Source organism: Lemur catta, chromosome Y (assembly GCF_020740605.2).
Source record: "Lemur catta isolate mLemCat1 chromosome Y, mLemCat1.pri, whole genome shotgun sequence".
Taxonomy (NCBI): Eukaryota; Metazoa; Chordata; class Mammalia; order Primates; family Lemuridae; genus Lemur; species Lemur catta.
Window position 1 is genome coordinate 4,366,582 of NC_059156.1, and position 18,938 is coordinate 4,385,519.

Sequence of the window (18,938 nt, forward strand, 5' to 3'; positions counted from 1 at the left end):
GAGCAAGTCCAGGGCCCCTGTGGAAGGAAGCGACGCTCTCCCTCAGTACAACAGACAAGATACCAGGGTGCTATGCCCGCTGAGCTCCGTGTCCTGTTAGGCCAAAGAAAAGTGATGGTTGAATGAGTCAACTCGGGAAGCCCCGGTAGCTGGACCCAGAAGCGGTAGCTGGACCCAGAAGGGGCGCCGCAGTGCCCGGGGCCACAAGCTCTGCAGTTCGTTCTCAGCAAAGCCCCGATGACTAACCTCGCCTTTAGAGTTTTGCTTGCATATAACTTGCAAATTTGTTTTGTGTTTTATAGGCTGAGAGCTATAAAAATAAGGAAACTGAAACAGATGACATATTTAGACATATTCAACAATATAATAAAAAAATCGAAGCTGTATATTGTATGATTCCAGTTCTGTGAAATGTCCGGAAGAGGCAAATGAGTAGAGTGAGGAAGCAGATTAGTGGTTGCCAGGGGCTGTGGGGAGGGAGAGACCACTCATGGGCACGGGGTTTCTTTCTGAAGCAATAAAGGTGTTCTGGAATCAGATAGTCGAGATGGTTGCACAACTCTGAATATCCTAAAAACTACTGAACTGTACCTTTTCAAAGGGAAAATTTTACAGCATATGAATTTTATCTCAATTTTAAAAAAACTCAGTCAACGCTGGAAATCCACAAGAAAATGTTTTTGTTTTCATTTAAAATGGATCTGTGCACTAAAATTGGTGTAGCTCAGAAGTCGGCAGACTTTGTAGAAGATTGGATGGTCAGTATTCTTGGCTCTGTCGTCCATGGTGTCCCTGTAGTGACCTCTCAGCTCTGCCATTGCGGCACAGCAGCAGCCGTCATGTGACTTGGCCACCCTCCCCATCAGGCCTGGTGGGGGGGAGCCCAGCTGGACCCGAGCCCCCATTTGTCCCCTCAGCTAGGGGCAGCATCCACACTGTCCCCCCATACCTGGCAGCCATGGGGGCCCTTCCCTTCTCCGCGCTCTTTCCTGCCCCTCCCTAAAGCAGCAACCAAGATGAGCAAAATCCCCATGCTCTGGGGGTGTCCAGGATGTGGGTGTGAGCTGGCAGAACTAGCCTGGCCGCCTTCCTGCAAAGCCATCTGTGTCTTTTGTGTGTCAGCCCTCCCTCCTGTTTATCAGGCACACATTGTCGTTGTCAGGTGACCTCTCAGCAGAGCAGAGTCAGCTCCCTGAGTAGAACCACAGGTGGTCCCCCCAGATCGCACCTCTGCAGAAAGATTCTCCCTGCTGCCATGCGATCTTATGTGCCAGTTCCCTGGCAGGCTTCTCTCGGCTCGGTGCTCCCTGTCTTTGCCTGGTGTGTAGGCACCAGAGTTCCCTCCTGGTCCTCCTCCTCCTCCTCCTCAGCAAACCTGCACAGCCCTCAGGCTGCATCTCACAGCCTTCCTTGGGCTACTTCTGGAGTCATCTGTGGAGTCTGGGTCTCAGGGTTTGTGACACACTCTCTCAGAGGGGCTCACCCAAATCGGTGTGTAGGATGGGGTAGAACCAGGAAGGTTGGGGGTCTATGTGAGATGCCCTTGGAAACAGAGGTTCATGCTAGAGCAGAGTAGCTTTTGTTCTGTTTAGAAGAGCCTGATAGAGCATCACTGTACTCACCAGTTTCGAGTTCCAGGAAGCGGATGTCCAGATGACTCAGCAGAGGATTGTGTAAGCACTGGTTTAGTGAGGGGTCTGGCACACTGCAGCCCACAGGCCAACTCTGGCCCCCTGCCCAGTTTTGTAAATAAAGTTTTAGGGCCACAAAGCCCCACCTTTTGTTCACAGATGGCCTGTGGCTGCTTCGTCTGTATAATGGCAGACAGTTGAGTCATTGCAACAGATCAAATGGCTCCTAGAGCTGAAAATACCTATTCTCTGGCCTTTTATGCAAAGGTTTACTAACCGCCTTGGATTTAGTAGAAGGATGCAAGGGGTGGCCTTGAACAAGTGTGCTTCCAGGACAGGGAACATGAAACTGAATGGCAGTCTGTCTGGATGTTTCAAAGAGGTTTCTTTGTGGTATTTTATGATCCTCTTCCAACATGGCACCCATTTTTCTGTTGCTTTTATTTTCCTAGTCTGTGGTGTGGTGGTTTAACTGCAGGAGAACGTAGGCTGCTGTAAACAGCAGCTCCTCTCACTTCCCAGTGACAGTGCGGGTTAGGGCAGCTTGTCCTTAGACCACAGCGGGTGGGCATGCCACTCAGTTTATGGGAAATGACTTGGGAAAGATTCGAGGTTTCCACAAGACTGTCAGAGGTGAGAAGGAAGAAGTCCTTTGGACGTAAGCGTGCTAGGGTGGTTGTTTTGCTCTTATCCTTTTTTATCTGTGGTACTTTTTGAGGGCACAAATGTTTGTGTCAATTAAAAGCAGATTTGTGTGCAACTTATAACAATGATTTATAATTTAAAAGTCTAAATAGTATTGATACTGCAGAGTCAATGAAAAGGTTTGGTCATCTTGTAAGCCCTGGTAATTATGCCTCGCTCTAAGAAACACGGATATATGGAAAGCCAAATTATAAACCTTAACATTAAAAAGGTGTTTGCTCCTTAGAAATGATTCGTGGGGAGTCTCCTTTAAGAATGGATTCCTAGAGCATAGCCAGCAGCCAGATCTTGGTTTCTAGTACCCTTCTCCACTGGAAGGAAGCGGGGCTCCTCGGAGGAGTGGCCGGGGCGGGGAATGTATGAGATGAGCCCGTCGAGCAGTCGTAGGGCTAGAACGGAAGGAAGGGCTCAAACACCCGTACGCAGACCCCACAGCAGCAACCATGAGGGTATGTGCAAGGGGCACAGGAGCCAGCAACGACCAAAGCTGGAACAATTTACACAACAAAATATATACAGTAGGGGATTATAACGCAATATATAAAATAAGTCCACGAGCCCATATGGATATACAGAAATAATTGAATCAATTAGACAATGAAGAATAGACAAATCTGCCATGCAGAAAAGTTGCAAATAATTTATGCAGCTACTCTGCCCTCAAGGAGGGGGAGCATGACTCCCCACACCTTCAGTGTGGGCTGCGTGTAGTAAGCGCCTTCCAAAGAGTGCAGTATGCAACAGTGCGGGTACAGAGGAACGTTCCGGTGGAGAAGCCCGGCGGACACTGACCCCGCCGGGTGATCAGGGTCAGCGTCGACAGACCTTGGTCACCTGACACATGCTGACGGCAGTACCCTCGACATCGTGTGACGATGGCGCTTCACCTCCGTGGTCTGTCTCCCGAACGTCCATCACCCCCAGTCGTAAAGACACATCAGGCAGTTCCCAGTAGAGGGACATGCTGCAAAATGCCTGAACAGTCCTCAAAACTGTCAGGGGCATCAAAAACAAGGCAAGTATGAGAAACTGCCTGTCTTAGTCCATCAGGCTGCTATAACAGAATAGAGTGGGTGGCTTGTAAACTGCAGAAATTTATTTCTCACAATTTTAGAGTCTGGAAGTCCAAGATCTGGGCGTGGCAGAGTCTGTGTCTGGTGAGGACTCACTTCCTGGTTCATAGATGGTGCCTTCTCGCTGTGTCCTCACATGGTGGAAGGGGTGAGGGAGCTCTCTGGGGCCCCTTTTATAAGGGCCCTGATCCCATCCCTGAGGCTCCACCCTCATGACCCTCCCAGAGGCATCACTTCCTAATACCATCACCTTGGGGCTTAGGGCTTCGAAGTGTGAATTTGGGGGAGGGTACACAAACATTCAGTCTAAAGCACTGTCAAGGCAAAAGGAGCCTAAGGAGGCATGAATAAATGTGACGTGCTACCTGGATGGGATTCTTGGGTAGAAAAAAGGACATTAAGTCAAAATCTGAATAAAGTATGGGCTTTAGTTAATATTACTGTACCAGTACTGATTGGTTCATTGGTTGTGACAAACATACCATAATAATCAGATGTTAGTAGTAGAGGAAACTGGATGTCGGGTATATGGAAACTCTCTCCACTGTGTTAGCAACTTTTCTGTAAATCTAAAACCATTGTCAGATGATGTGTATTTAAAAGTGTAGTGTACATTTTGAGTTACTCCATTTGTAAGTATTAGGAACACACCTTTTGGGGACGAAGTGTAACGAAATATTTGATCAGCCCCCAGCTACTTGCTAGATTCCTGTTCCTGTGTGGCCTCCCAGTGTCTGTTGAGCATTTGGGATATGGAGGCAGCTGGGGGCAAATGGGAACACGTACTTGGTGAAATAATATGTGAAGATAAAAATTACCGGAAGGAATGTTGGCTTTGGAGTCGAAGACACAGGCTCAAGTCCTCACTCTGCTTCTCAGCACTGTTGTGTCAGGCCACCCACGCTTGCTGACCTCACACGCTTGGAGGATTGGCACATCCACACCCCCTTTCTTGCAGACTTATGTAACTGCTAAAGGGATATTACATTAACATACCAGCCCAGTGCTTAAGATCAAGTAGATGTGCAAAAGAATTGAAGAGTAACTCTTACTAAATTGAAGCAATACAGTAGAGGCTACAAAGTAGCATGTGTTATTTGGGGTAATGTGCAAGAGTTGGAAGTAACTGCTGTGAATTTACAAGAGGTTGGTAGAAGAAGTAGGTTGGAAAGAAAATGCATCCTGGTGGCTCAGCCCGGGCCTTTGTTGGGGGGTAGGGGCTGTTAGGCCCAGCATTGGGGGAGGCTGCTTCCTGCACCCGCAGGCCAGGGGCACTGAGGTCTGGCTATAAACACAGAGCATTGTGAAGGGGTGAATTGGGTAAGTCAAGGTCAGCCTGGGGCTGCTTTGCCTTCATCCCCAAGTGCCTCGCAAGCAGTAAAACTTCCGGAAACACTTGGTTAGTAAGTTGATGGATTGCATTCCTAATGAGTGTGTAATCCACCCAGGAATCTAAATGGACATAAAATAGGCTATTGAATGTCCTCTTTCACTTCGTTCTGGTTGTGGGGTTGAACCATGCATCACACACATTATACGATCATCTAGCATAGTTAAATAAAGCTGTGTAACATCGGCGCAGCAGGCTTTCCTGTATTTCACCCTGTTAAAATATGAAAAGGGAGACCTTCAAGTTTTGGGGGGTTTAAAAGGAGAAGCCTTTTGGGGTTTGAACATTGAAGTGTTTGGAACGTTCCCCCCGAGGTCAGGAGTTGCCAGTGAAACCTGCCTTCAGCCGTGGAGGTTAAAGTTGACGGAGGCTGTGTGAACTTGTCCGTCACACGGCAGCAGGCACAGACAGGCCAGCTGTTGCGAGCTTGGCTTTGAGACTCCTCAGTGCTGTAGGCAGCGAGGTGTGAGGGCTGCAGCGGCAGACACGGGCGGCGGGGTCCCTGAAGCACATCGCTGCCTTGGCAGGCGGGGTGAGCCGGGGCCCACTGCAGCAAACAGAGAGCCAGGTAAGAGCCCCCATGTTCGTTCTCAGGGCATCTCATCCCCAGTGGGACTGGTTTGATAACACCCATGCTGTTTGTTCGTGCTGTTTGTTCGGGGGTTGTAGTTCCCAGTGCCTCTTTTGTTCTGCTGTCTGGAAGGGCTGGTTGCTTGTCAGCTCACGATGCTGGGGGAAGAGCTGGAGAGATCTGCAGATGTTCGCATTGTTTGTTGTTCTGCCTGAAGATGAAAATAATGCAAATCAGGGTGCAGATTGCAGCGCGAGCTCTGCAGGCGTGCACATATGTATGCAAGCACACTCGCGCCTGTGCCGCATGTGTGCATGTGGATGCATGCAATTGTTTGCAGCTTTGGTTTTCACAGCGAGCTAAAAGCACATTGGAACTGGAAGGCAGTGCCTCTTAACATCATGTTCTAGGCTGGAGCCGACACGCTGTCATACGCATCGGTGGCACTGGCAGCCCTTGGCATGTGAGTTCTGCAGATGGGTTCCCCGAGGGAGCTGGCTGGAGGACGCCAGCAGCACATGAAGACCTGTCTGCCCAGTGCTGCCTCTTCTTTTCCAATAGCAGTAAGAAACGGGCATTCCCACTACTCAGGCATTGAGTGCGGACATTGAAAGAAAATGGTGAGTCAGCCACATCCAAATGAAGGGAAAAAGCGGCGAAATCAGGTGTGCATGTTTAGTCATGAGAAATGCTCCATGGATAGATTCACACACAGCCTGCTGATTGCAGTGAAAAAATTTAAGTGCAGAAAATGGAATCACTGTGGTTCTTAGCGTTTTCGGGTTCTTTTATTTTGCTCTCTTTGGTGTGATTTTGACAGTTTAAGGATTTTACTGTACGCATGCTTTTTTTCTTTTATAATAAAAGGAACAGATTATTATTTTTGGTCATATTTCTAAGTGGTTGGCATGCCTCTGCTTTACTAAAGGAAGCTTTGTGTGGGGGGGGTCGATGCCATTTTCACATGGAAGTTGCTGCATAGATATGTATCAACACATACACGCTCTCTTTTTGGGTCTGCATTTACTGACTCACATGAGTAGGTGTCATTTTGAAACACATGTTTTAGTGGTTGTCCTACTTGAAAGGTAAAAAGGAAAAGGGGTTTGAAGAAAGGTTTTCAGAAATCTACCTGACAGCGTTTGTAATAAACATCCTATTGCCTGTAGACTGTCTTAAGATTTATAAAATTAATGGAAAATAATATTTTAACATGTCATATAAAAAACCTGAAAGATTTGATATAGAGTTGGTGAATGGTTGGCATATTTCTATTTCTCTTCTTTGCAGAGTGGAGCCTTTAAGGGCATATTCTGCAAGTATTTTTGATGATTTTGTCGCATGAGTGGTAGAGGGACATAGCTATGCTTTCTGTTGTCATGCATAATGAAAAAAACATTTTATGCTTTCTCCGTCTCTCTCATGCTCACACACACACATCCCCCTTTAAGGGAAAAATCTGCAGGGGAATTCTCATTCATAGAGGCATGAACAGAGCACACACAAAAGCAATTTTTTACAAAGAGTACTAGCAATAACTGTGCATGTTTGTTAGCCAGATAGGTTGCAGAAGGCTCCTGCTGCCCAGCTGGAGGGACCAATGACCTTAGTAAATGTGTGCCGCCTGCCGCTTGTTTTGCATGGGCCGGCTGCTCCTGCAGTCTGCCTTTGGATTGTGGAGGTTGGGGAAGGAAGTGTTCTATGTGGCCTCTGGAATACATTTACTTTATTCCTCACTACCTTTAATTCTTTACTCATTATGCATTAAAATTTAATAAGATCAGGGTGGGGGAGCAGTAGAAATAAGCTGGCAGTTTGTGTCCAGGCACCTTCCCCCCGTCCTTGGACAATCGTGCTTTCTAGCTGGCTTTTCCTAGCTAGAGCAGGTTAGCTGGGTCATTTCTGGAAGGCTTATAGACATCTGTATGGATGTCCAAGGAGATCCTAGAGTTATTTAATTATTCACCTTTAAAACATATTTGCAGAACCCTTTTAAAAAATTCCTGAAAGTTCACAGTACCTTTCTCCATCTGTATCTTGGGTCTCACAATGTGGGTACTGTATTCATTTCACAGTTAAGCTGACTGGGGGTTAAGTGTCTGGATTCTCACAGCTTGTTAATGGAATGCCCTTGCACGCAAGATGACTGACTTTCCATCTGGTGGGCTCCTGCTGACTCATGTGAAAAGGTCCTACGGGTAAGCACAGCCTGAGTGTAGAACAGGTACAAAATGCCAAAGCTGTTCTCTTGCTAACTTTCACATCCCACATCCACTGACGGTGCAGTTGGAAGGAGTTTCAGTTTGGGCTTCTGAATCCTATGTCCATGTGTGCATGCACACACGTGCACACACACAGCTTCCTTTAGTGAAGCAGAGGTTTTCCAGCCACTTAGAAGAGACAGAGGCGTGTGCTCCCAAGCCTGCATTGGCGTGGCTTGTGAGCTGCCTAACCTTTCCGAACCTGTGTTTCTTCATCCACAAAATAAGGAGCATGGATTAAATTATTTCTAAGGTCCCTTTCAGCCCTAGTGATTTTTGATTCTCAGGGACAGAAGCCAGGAACTTGAATGCCCCTTCAAATCATATATCCAGCCCCATGGGCTAATTTGTGGTTGTGTTGGTTTGCTCATTTGCCATCATCATTTCTGTGAACAAAAACATGTAGAAGAGACACAAATAGACGTATGTCTTTTATACACATTTACAAATGAAATTAGCTCTGTTAGCAGACTCAGTGCTCTGCCAACAGGGCTTTGTGGATGGCAGTGCCCTGACAGTTAAACCTGCTTAGGTGATGCGTGGTGAAGCCTCATAAAGTCAGCTGCTGCCACATGGGCTCTCTCAGGTCTAAGTCGTGTGAAATTTGTTTTTAATGATTTTGTTAAAATATCTGGCTAGTGGGCCCTTAAATGTACTTGGAGGCCATTAGAAGTGGAATAACTAGAAATTCTAGGAAGATATTTCACATTTGTGTACATGCATGTGTGTGTACACATATATACACACCTATATTACATGTGTGTACTATAGATATCTTCTATAGTAGTTACATATATAAAGTAAATTTCTGTTGAACAAATATCTGAAGTCTATTGGGCGAATAATCCATTTCTGAATCTGATGCAGCTGAGTAAATAGTAAGTAGGCAATAACCTGAGATGTAGAATTTTCAGAATTTTGGGTCACATACAATTGTGATAGAAGGAAGATTGAGAATTTCTCTTGATTTATGGAACTGATATGCTACATTGACTAGGTTTTAATATGTTTTACCACAGGACTGCCCAAAATTAAAAGTTGCCCCTTATTTGGTAAGCGTGCTGTATGTTTTTGAGAAGTAGGATTTATACTAATCTGGGGCTACAGCTTCCTAGGCTGTGGTGTACAGTTTATAATAGCATTTTTTTTTTAAATCTGTTTTACTAATTAGAACCTTCTTATTAGACTATATGGCAATTCTGGGGAGCAGAAGAAAGACACCACAAATCACCCTCAGTCCTGCCACCCAGTTTCTGCTGTGGAACGTGGAAGTGTGTCTGCTTAGAAGTCCTTGCAAATATGTTTTCACATGTGTAGTCATGGCACACATGTTGTCTGTAAGCTGCCCTGGTTTGTAAACCTATAGACATATGGTGCATGGCATGCTAAGATACGACCACCTTGCAGTGAGTGACCTGTGAACATTTAGGGCTACTTCCAGGCTTTCACAATTATAAATGGTACTGTAGTGAACAGCTTGTAGTGAAGTATTTGTGCTCTTCTATGCTGATTTGCCTAGGATAGAGTTCTAGACATGGAATTGGTAGGCAGGCATTTAGGAGATACTAGCACATTGCCCTCCGTAAAGTGTGCTTACTGCTCACAGCCCAGGACAGTTCTGCCTCTCCCCAAACTTGACCAGTATTAGACATTTTTAAAATTCTGTGGCTTGATAGGAAAAAAGTTATTTCATTTTTAACTTGCATTTCTTTGGTAACTAGCCAAGTCAGACTTTTTGTGTATTTATTAGCCATTCGTATTTTTTCTTTTGTGCATTATGCTTTACGTTCATGTTCATGTTTCTGTTGAAGGTGGAGCCTTTCTTGATCGTTGTCATTTAGGTTGCAAATGTATCCCTGCCGTGCGTGCGTGCATGTGTGTGTGTATGTGTGTGTATGCGCCCACTTTTCAAAAGTTAATGGTTGGCTAAATGTGGACTTTTTTGCCAAACACATTCAACATATGTTGAATTGTTGTGTTGTGTTGCCCTTTCCCATGGTGGCTCTATGCGGCCAGTTCTGCCTCTCTGGCGATTCTGTGTTAATGTTACTTGTCTCTCATTACCATTTGCAACCAGAAAGGGTAACCACTGGTGGCTCTGTCAGCATGAGGTCCCTAGAAAGTGTAGACCTCCATCTAAAAGCTACAATGTCTTGCAGAGAAGACAACTCTGCTGAGGAAGAAAAGCAGCCAGGGGTTTCAGATTAACAGGTCATGTGGTCTTGCGGAAGGAAAAGCAGAGGCTAGCAGATGAACATCTGGATCCTAGCTAGCTCAGAGTGTGGGGCAAGTCCTTCCGCTCACGGGCTTGGGCGTGCTCACGTATGGGACGGGAGTGCTTCCTGTGCCGGGCTTGTGCTCTGCACAGGGAAGCTGGGAAGAGAATTGTCTCCTTGGAAGAGTTAAGAAGTACACAGCCTGCCCATAACCCCGACTCCTCTTAGCTGCCTTTTTTCTCTGGTTGGCAGGAGACCGAGGGTCCCATTTGAGGCCCAGCTGTAGGACCCCTCCCCACCCCATTCTGGGGTCTGCTCTGCTCATGTGGGCACTTTCCCAGGCTTGTGCCTTTCGCTGTGATGTTTTTATGTTCATGTTAGCGCTCATGTTGTGTATTTGCTTTCCTTGGGTAAGCTACCTGTAAACATGTAATCATTTAGGGTATACCTATGTCAAAACAAACAGGGGCCAAACAACCATAGATGTAAACACATTTTAAAGAGTAAGGGGCTTCTCAACGACCAGTTAATGTTTTTATTACAGTCGTTATAATGGGCAAGTGAACCTAATGGAAGCTGTCAGTTGGATCTGTTTCTGCAGTGATTGTGGAAATGTTGCATTACATGGTAGAAGGGAGTTAAGAGGCAGCTCTGCAGTGCTCCTGGCTGTCTACCTCTTGTGGAAGATGGAATCTCCTAGGCCTTTAAGCTCTGGCACATTGGAAGTCTAAGGGGTTGGTTGGTTTGTTTGTCCCTGTGTTTTAATGACCTCTAGGATCAGAAGAACTGTAATCTCAGGGACAGGTCTTCAGATGCCATCAGTATGTTACCTTCCAGAAATAACAGGGGCATTTCTATAACTCAGTATTCTTAGGCTCAATACCTTGGGATCTTCAGAACTGGAGTGGTGTCCGTGGGGAGGGCTCCAGGGCATGCGGATCACAGCAGGTGGGGAAGGGCCTTTATCGAAAGTGTGTGGTGCAGGAGTGGGGACCCAAGGAGTGGCGGGCGGTTTGGGGAGGACTAGGGGAGCATGGAGGGACAGAGTGGCAGTCTGGTGGCAGGAGGATGGCATTGGACCGGAAGACAGGGGAGAGGATTAGGCCTCACTGTACTTTCCCTGCCATCATAGTCCCCAGGTCCAGGACTGTGTGCATGTGCGTGTGTGTGTGTGTGTGTATGTGTGCGTGTGTGTTTGCACGCACACACAGCAGAATGGCTGGAGGAGAGAGCAAGGCGGGAAACGACCCTCAGGAGACCTCCCTCCCGAGCAGCAGAGCCACTGTGGGGCAGCTCCTGCCAGCGGCCTTTGTTCTCAGAAAATCTTACTCGGGAAAGCTGTAAATAGATTCACCCTCTAATTTGTTGGAATGGGGTATTTCCCAACTGTCATTTCAGTGTGGTTTGATATGTAGTGCTAAAGGGTTTTAATCCTTTACATCTGCTGCATGGGATTGGGCGTCCTTGCAGACTGGCACACTGACTCATGTGCAGGGGTTTCATCAGGGCTGCAGCAGCTGCTGGGGAGCAAGAGGGAACTTTCCGGGGTGATGAAATTGTATTTAGACTCGATCGTGGTGGTGAATGCACAGCTCTATACATCTACTCAAACTCATGAGACCTTTAATCACTGAATTTTATGGTATGTGACTGATAGCCTGGTAGAGTTGGGGGAGGGAAGAAGAAAGGTGAAACTGTAATTTGAAAACCTTCTAGATCCATTGCTAGATTTCTAGGAATTCAGACACACATTAGTGTCTCAGAAGAGCATGTAGATGTAGGGAATGAGGATAAGGTGAACCCAAACTCATGCATAGCTTGTAACTTGCACATGAGCATTTGCCAATAATAGATCATCTCTAATAAAAGTACACAAACTAGATGCTCCTAAAACTGTTTTTGGGGTAAATGAAAATGTCTGCCACAACAAAATAATATTTCTCACAGGGATTCAGATTTGATTTTTCCTCTTTTAATCTAAAGGAATACAGTAATGAAACAAAAATCAGCTAATGGGCTATAAACTATTGTTGGGAATCTTGGCATAAAATCCAGTTAGGGTACCGATTATATACATACCAACTTTTAGAAGCAGATGTCCTGATGTGTTTGTGAGGTTTATTTCCTGCCTGCCATCCCCAGCACCGCAAGTTCCCTGTATGTACATTGAAAACAGAAGAGCCCTCCAGAGAATCAATAAGATCACTTTGATCGTTACAGCATGCAGGGTGGAATGACAAATTGTGTTAGTTACCTGCTGCATAATGAATTGGGCTCCAATTTAGTGGCTTGAAATGCCACTAAACATTTATTCTCTCCCATAGCCTCTGAGGGTCAGGAGTTAGGGAGGTGTTTAGCTGGGTGGGAGAGCTCTGCATCTCATGAGCTTGCAGCCAGCACGCTGGCCAGGAAAGCTGTCTTCTGAAGGCTTGCCTGGAGCAGAAAGATCCACTTCCAAGAGGCCACAGACACAGCTGTTGGCACGAAGCCTCAGTCCGCCCGCCTCCAACCGTGGGGATTGCGGTGGGGCTGCTTGAGTGTCCTCACAACATGGCGGCTAGCTTCGCCTCAGTGAGTGATCCACAAGCGAGAGCAAGGAGCAAGTTGCAATGCCTGTGTGATCTCGTCTCAGAAGTCACACATTGTCACTTCTGCCATACATTTTTTAACCACTTTGTTGAGGTATGGTTGACATATAAAAGGCTGTACATATTTAATGTATACAACTTGATAAGTTTGGAGATAAGTATACATACACCTGTGAAACCGTCACCACAATCCATCACCTCCAAAAGTTTCCTCCCACCTCTTTGGGGGGGTATGATAAGAATACTTAATATAAAATCTGTCCTCTTAGCAAATTTTTAAGTATATAATACAGCATTGTTAACTATGGGCACTAGGCTATAGATCTCTGGAACTTAGTCATCTTGTATAACTGAAACTTTAGCCTCTGACTAATACCTCCCTGGTTCCCCCTCCTCTAGCCCCCAGCAACCACCATTCTACTCTCAGCTTCTGTGAGTTTAACTGTTTTAAAGTCCTCACATAAGTGGGATTGTGTGGTATTTGTCCTTCTGCATGTGGCTTATTTCACTTAGCATAATGTCCTCCAGCCTCATCCATGTTATCACAGATGGCAGAATTTCCTTCCTTTTAATGGCAGGATTTCCTTCTTTTAAATGCATTTTTACCCCATCATCTGCGTATGCCACACTTTCTTTATCTGTTCCTCTGGTGCTGGACACTCAGATCGCTGCCACAACTTGTGGATAGTGCTGCGGCGAGCATGGCCTCCTGCCATACACTGTTTGCTGTGAGTGAGTTGCGAAGCCCAGCCTACATTGAGGGGAGGGGAATCGGTTTTTTGAAGGAGGGAGTTTCAGAGGATTTGCGGGGACGTATTTTAAAACTGCCACACAAGTGTACTGAGTGCTTACCTTTGCCTTCTCTTTGTTACTTAAGGTGGCAGAAAGACATCTGCTTTCCCATTCCCTCTCTCTTTTTTTTATATTAGGGCATAATGAACATTCAGTAAAATGTACAGATCTTAGGTCTTCAGTTCTATGAGTTTTGTTAATTTTATATATTTTGCAATCAAAGCAGAATAGGTTCCAGAAAGTTCATTCTTATTGTTTCCAATCAAGCCCTTCCCCCATAGCAGTCACTCTCTGACTTGTGACTTCTTGTTAGTGTTGCCTGTTCTTGAGCTTCATCTGAATTGGATTCTGTGTGTGTATTCTTCGGCTGGCTGCTTCAAGCAGGGTCCCAAAGGCGTGGGACCCATTCACAGTTCTGTGTTTCAGTAGTTCCTTTGATGACAGGCAGTCCCTGGGTTAGGGATGATGCGACTGTAAGGCGTTCTGCACTTACCAATGGGCTTCCAAGGCTCCCCACAGGGATAATTTATAATTAAATTATAATTCAGGAACTAGTTTCTCCCGCACATGTAAACAAACCCATATGGCGTAAGCGCGCCGTTGGTGCAGCATTGTACACTAGTGGCTGGTCTCATTGTTTATACAGTCGCTTGTGCGTGGCATCACTTGTCTTAACTTTTTAATTTGATTTTGTGAGTCTGTGTTTGCCCTGATGACCATGCCTCCAAAGCGAAAGTCCACTGCAAGTCCAGCTGAGCCTGCAGCAAAGAGAAAGGTGGTTACAGTGGAAACGAAGGTAGAAATAATTAAGTGTTCAGAGAAAGGCCGTCATTCATTTGGAAAGCTTTAGGCTTCAGGCACTTGGCTGTTGGGACAATTCTAAAGGATAAAGTGAGAATAATGAAACGTGAAAGGCAGTGCTCCAAGGATAGCATCAGTTATTACTAGGCTGTGTAGTGGATTAATTACTGAACTGGAAAGTTTATTATTGATTTTGTTAGAAGATCAGAATAAGTGTAACATTCTTACTACCTAGGAATTAAAAGAAAGAGCACAGCAGTTTCTGTGACTTATTATTACAGTACATTATTATCATCACTGCAGTATTACACTGAATTCTTATTACCGCATATGAGCCATTATAATATCGTCACCATTATTATTATCGTATATGCATTGTTCACCAGGGATCCGAGTTACATGCAAATCTAACCTGCACATGTTCTCAGGAGCATATTAGTATCTCATCTGTCACCCGGGGAGTGTTCCTTCTGTGAATGTACCATAACTGGCTTATCCGTCCACCAGAGGGTGGGTAATTCTGGCTAGCATGAGTGAGGACCCGTGTTGTTTCTCTGGGGTGAGTGCCCGGGAGTGGTGGACTAGCTGGCCCCAGGGCAGCTGTGTGCTGGGTGGACAGTCACCTGCCTCGAGTGGTTTCCCTAGGAAGCAAAGCAGCCGTGGGCTTTTCTCTCCTGTGAAGGGCTTGAGACTTTCTGGAGTTTAGGTCTCTTTGTGCACTCAGCTTTCTGACTGGCAGGCAGGAGAGGGTGTGTGCCAACAAAACTTTACTCATAAAACCAGGCAACAGTGGGGATTTGGCCCTGGGACTCTAGTTTGTGGACTCCTCATCTGGAAGGTGAGACAGGTATTAATTTTTTAAACCCACATGAGTATTGCTTGTTCTGATAAGTGCCATGAAGGATATGAAGAGGGTGCTAAGGGGAGGGGGGTGGGAGAGGCCACTTATATGGGGTGAGAGGACGGTCTGGAGAGGTTTCAAAAGCTCTTTTCTGGCCTCTTTTTAGTTGCTCCTGGGAGCAATGGTCTGCATGTGAACCAGAGTGGAGCTCCACAAACTGCCTTTTGAAGTCCTTACAGTTAGAAAACACGGCTTGGGCCAGGGTTCAAGAAGCCTTTCTGGTTGGAGGAGTATGGACCGGTCCCTTCAGGTCTGTACTGGGGGCTCTCGAGCTCACCACCTCTGCAGATGAGGATAATTTAGTTCAGGAGAGATGTGCCAAGCCAACAATTAAAACTTCAGGAATAGATTTTAATGTCCAGTGAAGTGGGTAGAAAAGTAGGGGTAAGGAATTTGGGAGGGAGGGTCCCATGAAGCAGAGATTCCCGATGCTGGCCTGACATGCAAATTGTCTGGAAAGCGGTCCCTGAAATGCGGATTTGCAGACATGCCATCCCTCCCATCCCTCGGTGTTCCCTACCTCTGCCCAGGCCTGGCCTTCTGGTGCAGTGAGTTTGAGGAGAGCCCAGCTCCCAGGGGTCAAATCTTGTGACCAACAGGGAAGTCCTTCTTGAAAGCACAGAGTCGGATACTTGAGGGGCCAACGCGTTATACACGACAAATCTAGGCATATTCTGTTATTGGACACTAACTCCCCAAGAAACCAGTGCCTGTAAATTTGGTTTTGGATCATCTGTGAGTGGCATTTCTCTTTTAATCTACTCTCTCCTCCCCCTCTTAACCACAAATGGTCTCTCGGTCTCACTCATTCAACTTCATTACTCTTCACCCTTCGGGCCTCTGCCAGCAAAAATAAAACTCAAAGGAAGCAGCAAACCTTTTTATCCATCTTGAAGACACTGAAGAAATAAAATTCATCTGGTTTTCTGCAATAATCACTTTCGCCACGTGACATTCGAACCCTGGCAGAAGGAGCCTGTTTGTCCTGGCGTGGGGAACAGCGTTAGTGGAGACGCTGCAGGGAAGAGAGCACTGAGTTCAGGGTGGCTCGGGGCTCGTCCTCCCCCGAGGCAGTTCCGCAAGGCACAAAAGTTGGAGCAGAGCTTGTGGGAACAGTCAGGAGCTCATCTGTTCATTCAGTAAATATTGTTTCTATGCCCGAAAGCTGAGCTCACGAAGGACAGCCTGCCGGCCCCCTCCCTGCAGGTGCTCTCGGCCCGGGAAAAACTGTGATGAGTTGGTATTTGCAAGGAAGAGCGATCGGTGCCGTGCTCCGGGCATTCCTGCCAGTTGAAATGTTTCCTGTGTGTCTCTGCGCAGGCGCTGCTTGGTTGGGCGTCGGTCAGGTGCTTACCTCTCTTGGGCTTCAGGGCCTTCCCCACCTTGTGTGGCCTTTGGGGGTGCTGTGACTTCACCAGGGGCGTGTGTCTGCGAAGAACTGCTTGGGGTACAGGAAGGAGAGTGGACATTGTGACTCGAGTGACATGGATGTCCCGTCTCCTCGGCTGCCCGCCCCTGTGCCGCGGCCCCGTGGCAGTGGTTCTTCAGCCGCAGGCCATGTGCCTGGGGATGTCTGACCCAGCGGCCAGGCCGAATGGCAGATAGCTCTCTGTGATTTTTGATGAACAGCTCTGCACTTTGCAGAATCACTTTTCTTTACACCCACAGCCAACAAGGTGTGTTTTCCAGATGATAACCTCAAACTGTAAATGTTGAGCATTTGAGTTGATGTTTGAGTTGTGGAACATTCCTCGTTCCGTGCTCATGGAAGGCGGCAACTCTGGGTCGTATCCCAGTTCTCCGAGAGATAATCGTGCTCTGCACAAACAGCTGCGGCCCCGGATCCTGGCTTTGTAGCACGAACCCTCAGGGGGGATTCCTGGGCCCCCCCAGACTCACAAACTCCCTACCCGTTGCTCTTCTTGCCATGCTGATGTGTAATACATTTGTGTACAGTGTGAGTTGGCGTTTTGCATCCCGTGCAAATGAAAGGAGGACACATCTCAATGCTGTTGCCCGGCAGGGCAGAAGCTTGTTGACTGTCTCCCTCTCCCTGCATTGTGAAGATGAGGCCGTTGCGTTGCCCACAGTTCTGTTGGTGCTCCTTTGACCCCTCAGCACTGGCTGGGCCCGCCTGGGGCATGCCTTTGTCATCATGGAGGCCGGGGCTGTGTCGAGGTGTGCTTTGGGAAGAGCGTGTGTGGGTGCCGGTGTCACGAGGCCCGTGCCCTGGTCTGTCCCACCACAGACTGGCCCTTCATCTGGGGTGCTCAGCAGGCACCTGGCTCCCAGGAACGCCACGAAAATCCTCTGCCACGTCGTGGGCTTCATCTGCCTGTAACCCACGGCCCCCCCGAGAGGAGTGGCCTGTGATGGCCCTGTATAGGTGAGGAGATGAAGCTTCCTGGGGCACAACTGCTTCCCTGATGTCACACGGTGGATGCTGACTGGAACTGTGTGCCCAGTGAAACCGCAAAGCAGATGTGGGTAGCACAGGTTGAGCCTGCCTAATCAGAAAATCCCAGATCCAAAGTGCTCCAAAATTCCAAACTTTCTGAGTACTGACATGACACCACAAGCAGGAAATTCCACAGCTGTGCTCACGTGAGGGGTCACAGACGCAGGTGGGGACTGGCGGCCTGCCGCTGTTCGCTGTTGCTGCGGCCTTGCGGCCGAGGCGGGTGTTCTGGTGAGGCCGCTGTGCTGCTTGGGCACCCTGAACACGTCGTATTGTCGCTGTGTTCGTGGTCTGTGATACTTTCTACTGTGAGGTACTGAAGCATGAGTAAGTGTAAGGGAAGGATTGCTTATCAGTAGCGTAGAGATTCAGCATCAGGAGTGGTAGTGATGCCACACAACCACAGACCGTCCACCAGGTGGCTGAGAGAGTGACACCTTTGCTTTCCAATGGTTCGATGGGCACAAACTTTGTTTCATGCACAAAATTATTAAAAATATTGAAAAAATACTTCCAGGCTATGTGTATAAGGTACATATGAAACATAAATGGATTTCATGTTTAGACTTGGGTCCCATCCCCAACATATCTCATGATGTATATGGAGATATTCCAAAATTAGAAAAATTATAAAATTAGAAACAGTTCTGGTCCCGAACATTTTGGGTAAGGGATGCTCAACCTGTACATCGGAAAGGCCTCAGACACCGGAGCACATTGCTGGGGCATTTGAGCAATGGGTCTGTCCACAAATCAGAATGGGCCCTGCACCCCAACCGATCACTGACATCCAAAGTAGCCAGGGAAGGATGGCCCTATGGGATGTGTTCCTCAAGTCATCTGAAAGATTCAGAAATTTTCCCGTCCTTCTTGGTGAAGGTAACTGTTAACCCTATTCACCAAGCGGTGGTGAATTAAGCAGGATTACAGAGCAGTCCAGGAATGTTTAGTTGCATTGGGACGTTCGTACAAAAGTTCATTTCGCTGAGAACTGTGTGAGTCTTGGAAGAAGTGCAGCCTCTCTCCTTCACATTCTGCACAGATTTAAAGTGATTGAAAGCAACAAGTGTACTTACGTGTCTCACGTGTGTTCCCGTGAAGGTGTAGCACAATGCATGTCACGTTTTCCTGTGAGGCTCTGAAGAAAATAGCCCCACTGCCTGCTGTCTGAAGAGGCCCTCACAGCCCAGGCAGGAGCGTGGAGGCAGGCGAGCATTATAATCATTTGACAGAGCCCTGTGCTGGGTGTGATCTGAAGGGGGACAGGCGGCAGGGCAGGGGTGGCCAAGCTGAGGGCTGTGTGACAGGAAACCAACTGTGCAGAAGGTGTGGGGCAGGGAGTGGACACGGGAGATGCAGAGGGACGGGCCCAGCGTCTGCAGGGGGCCCGGCACGCACAGACGGAACGTGGAAATGAGACCGCCACGGCTGTCCGTGGCACCCTCGCATTCAAACATGAGGCTGACTGTCTCCAAAGCAGAATCGAACACTTAGATGTAACAGCAGTGGTCATGGGGTCTCGAGAAGGTTTGTTCTTTGTTTTTTCCTAGC

General features: G+C 47.3%; 1 protein-coding gene across 3 annotated transcripts in view; it reads left to right on the plus strand.

The window, feature by feature from the left end:
* The window catches only part of LOC123629085 (protein Shroom2-like), a 173,939-nt gene that overhangs the window by 130,169 nt on the left and 24,832 nt on the right, over nucleotides 1-18,938 (plus strand). The window lies entirely within an intron of this gene.